The following is a 4,235-nucleotide window of genomic DNA, read 5'->3' as shown; positions in this document are numbered from 1 at the left end:
TGCTTGTGTGCTGTGATTCCTTATGAAAGGACAATTTTAAAAAATCCATAATACAATTTTTGAGTCTATGGGTTTTCTCAGTGAGAAAAAAAGACTTAAGATATGTAAAATTCAATGTTGATGTCCTCTGGTTTGAGGTGCTGGAGGACCAGTTAGAGACCAGCAGCTGGACGTCAGTGGTTGGACTGGTGGACTACTTCAGTGAAGAGTAGACGACGTCTGGCTCTGGTTTAAAGTCTGAACACAAACACACACAGTTCATACAACAGGAAACATGATTACAAGCTTTGTAGTTCAATCAAGACCTTCAATCTCCACCTCTCTGCATCACACACAGTCCCAGCTCAGATACAAACCACAGAGCTTTCATATAAATAACATTGTTGTCTAATTCAGATGTTGGTTAGGGTTGACCTTCTGATATAAAATATTCACAGCAATTCACCTTATTTTTACCAAGTCAGAGACCTTGTTGCATGAGTTTCTCTACTCCGTTAGTACATTTCCCCCAGAAAAGACCAAGAAAGTCATTTATATCATTTATGGAGGCTTTGGCTCTTGTGCATGTTGTCTTCAGACTGTTGATGGCCTACCTCACTTGTACTGATTCCTAAACACTGAATGCGATAATAAAGTTGAAAGTTTGCACTTCAATCACATCTTGATTTTGATCATCTTTTAATCTGATATTACATAACAGATGCTGTATTTCTATATTTGAAGTGAACCTTTTCTGGTAATTTCCAGCTGCATGTTTTTCTTTCTACTACAGTAGCTTTGCATGATTCACAGTTCAGTATAATCCTTCTTTACATGGGGCCTTAGTGCAGCCTCTGTCTGATGCCAACTGTGTTCACTCCTGTCCCTTTAATCAAAACTCTCTTCTGATTGGTTAATTAAACAGCATGTGGGTGGGGCTTTAATGGTTGACCTGGACATATTAATACCCTGCCTCTGTGACATCATTCACACACAACAACAAATAAAGATAGACTGTGATAGTGTTTGGAGCACTCTGCTTTCTGTGCTTTTAGCTCAGAGGTCATATATTATTATTATTATTATTATTATCACTGTAATTTGTTGTATAAAAATGTGTTTAAACTTAATAAAAACGTAATATCATAGTTGTTGTTCAGCATTGTTTCAAGACCAGCAGGGGTGAATTTAATGAAGCTCACATCTTGCTGCTCATGTTTCTTTAAATGAGCTCGACAACTTAACATGAAATCATTTGTCACAGAGAGCTCACAAGTCTGAGCTCCAAGACTGAGCAATGATGTGGTTAGCTTAGCTTAGCTTAGCATGATGTGTGGAAACAGGTTGTCTCTGTTAAAGAGCAGTTGTACCTTGGACTCCTCTTTCTGATGGTTTTGTCTCCAATACTGACGTCTTCAGCTCTCACTGCTGAGTAAACTACAGCTGTATAAACCTCTGCAAAATAAAACACATTTAAATTACAGCAGGTATGAAATCTGCACATTTTCTTTATTATTTGTAATGTCTAAAAAAGTCAAGCAGGTTTTTGCTTTCTCTCTCATTTTAACACCTCTGTATAAAAGGAACCACCGGCTTTTGTGTAAAAAGGAAGCTGGTGTCCACAAAGCTGCCATCTTCTTTCAGTACAATCAGACACACTTCAACCACAGAGCAAACATGTTGTCACAACATGAAAACTGTAATTAGCCAAAGTAGCACACACTGCAGTGAGAAGTTTAACCAGAACCAACAAAACTCTCCAGCTGAGACTGGAAACCACCTGAGGTCCCAGACAGTGCTTCCAGTTAACGTATGTTTTCGTTTTTTTCCTGTGTTGCAAGTGTCCAGAAACTGCTGTAGTGATGGTGACAGACAGATATTGTGTTTCCACAGTGTGTTCATCATGTCACAAATTCTCAACTGACATGAAACACAAGCCCACAAACTCTCACCTGCTTCACTCTGCATTTAACTTTCAGCAACAGGAAGTTGCTGCTGTAGTTTTACACGCAGGAGTTAATAAAAATGTATTTAATGAAGACAAACCATCACATTAAGACCCAGTCTGACAGAATAAAACATTTTTTAAAAAACACATAATGATATTTTTTCTCTTCAAAACTTTAACAGTAAAACGTCTTGACAAGTTGTGTGTCCACCAAACCCAAAATCAAACACATCTGAGCAGTTACAGCTCTGACACGTGTTTTCTGGGCCAGATGAAATACAGACGAGCAAAATTTGAATCAAACTATTCAAATGAGCTATTTTAATTCAAAACAACTGGCTGCCACCTCAATACAGTGCAGGTAATACAGACTGACACACAACTCACCTTCAGGTTTCCGGTCAACATCTCTTCTCACCAGTAGAGCCAGTAAAACCAGTAGAACCACAACACAGACAGATCCAACAGAGATAAACACATGAAGAAGAACAGAAGAACCAAGGTGAGTAGCTGATGTACGGATAGAGGTGGATGTAGATACAGGTGTGTGAGTAGACGGAGATGTGGTTGTAGGTTTCCCTTAAATAGACAAACTATAATCATTAGTTTATTTTGAATGTTGAAAGCTGCAGAAACACAGACAGGTGAGTGTGTCACCTGTGACAGTGATCCAGCTGGATGGAGACTCTCCATGACCGCTGATGTCACACTTGTAGAGGCCTTCATCAGACCTGGAAACATGCTGGATGGTCATGTGACCTGTAGGCTGCTTCCTGATGAGGGAGCCATCTTTATAGAAAGCAGCTGGGAGGTTGGAGGGAGTGGTCTTTGTTTTACAGAGCAGAGTGACGTCATCTCCCTCCATCACAGGGAGGACAGGACTCTGCAGGATCACTGATCCACCTCAACACAGAGACAAACTACAGCATTTCATCCATTTACACACAGCTTCATCAACACTAACTCCACACACTCAGCTTACCAGTGACTGTCAGGTTAACCATGTTACTGATGGGACCCTCTCTGGACTCACACCAGTAAACTCCACTGTCCCACGTGTAGATGTAGCTGATGGTACATGAAGAAACAGACCATATTCCAAAGTCAGCTCCACACTGAATCATCAGTTTTTTGCTTGTGTTTCTCCACAGACTGAACGAGCTGCGAGCAGAGCCGTCATCCTCCTCACACTGCAAAGTTACAAGGCTTCCTTTAAAGAATTGAGAGCTGCTGGGACGCACAGTGAGATGAGCTGTTTGGTAAGGGGGACAAAAGATATTACCAAATAGTTATTTGGAACAAAAATATTTGTATCTGGGAACAAAAAAACTTTATAGCAAAAAGCTGAGTTGCCTTGGTCATTTAGACCAGTGGTCCCCAACCCCCGGCCATGGACCAGTACCAGTCCATGAGTTGTTTGGTACAGGGGTGCTAGAGTTGGGGTTCGGGTGTGAAAGTTATGGTTTTCAGGGTTTTTATTGGTTTTTAACGTTTTATCGTTATTATTTCTTGTCTTTCATCGTTAACACAGTTTCCCTGGGTCTTTTCTCGTATATTATGAATAAATTTGTCAAGAACTGTAGTTCTAACATGCAAGCTTGACCCAGAAGCTAACACAATACGCAGGAAATGCGCGCAGAATAAACTTTATTTCTCAACTAAAGGTGACCCGGAATAACCAAAGGGAACATGCTGTTTCAATGTTAGAACAGAAGTGACCTGGAGATAAATGATTTGGGAACGCCATGATCAGAACCGTGGGAGGAAGCAACAGAAAAGGGAGGGTTACTGGGTAGCAGGGAGATAACAGCATACAACGGGGTAGAGCTATTTATCTATTTATTTATACGATTGGGGCCGGACCGTTGGAACTGGAGGCAGGGGTGAATGTAATGGATTCCAGGGAATGGAGAGGATGATGACAGGTTATCTGAACTCCAGGCGGGCAGGAGGACAGGCAGGTGAAAGCTCAGTAAGGAAACACCTTAACGGGATTAACACAGTTCATAGAAAGCAGAAATTCTTCATCAACCTTCGCAAGGGGCGAACTGGCGTGGAGCAGCTGTTCGTGCGAGGTTAAATAGACCCCCTGGTGATCGCCTGGAATGGCATGCAGGTGTGAAGACGACAGCCACACCCGTAGGTGTGGGCATCCCAACCGCTATCAGACACTGAGCTGCAGACCATGACAAAATGATCTTTTTTTGGGTGCCGGTACTGGTTTTATTTTGTTGTATTTATCCACGACACCTTAAAGGCCAGTCTGTGAAAATATTGTCAGACATAAACCGCTCCATAGCCAACAGAA

At 41.5% G+C, this 4,235-nt stretch overlaps 1 long non-coding RNA gene across 1 annotated transcript; it reads right to left on the bottom strand.

The window, feature by feature from the left end:
- LOC116333534 lies at positions 1-2,411 on the bottom strand. Its single transcript, XR_004200461.2, has 3 exons — positions 2,315-2,411; positions 1,350-1,434; positions 1-237 (listed from the first exon to the last, which is right to left on the bottom strand). It is a non-coding gene; the product is annotated as an uncharacterized LOC116333534 (long non-coding RNA).
- Positions 2,412-4,235: the final 1,824 nt, after the last annotated feature.

This window comes from Oreochromis aureus, linkage group 3 (genome assembly GCF_013358895.1).
Source record: "Oreochromis aureus strain Israel breed Guangdong linkage group 3, ZZ_aureus, whole genome shotgun sequence".
NCBI lineage: Eukaryota > Metazoa > Chordata > Actinopteri > Cichliformes > Cichlidae > Oreochromis > Oreochromis aureus.
The sequence above is the reverse complement of the archived record's forward strand: the minus strand, read 5'-3'. Positions and strand labels throughout refer to the sequence as shown.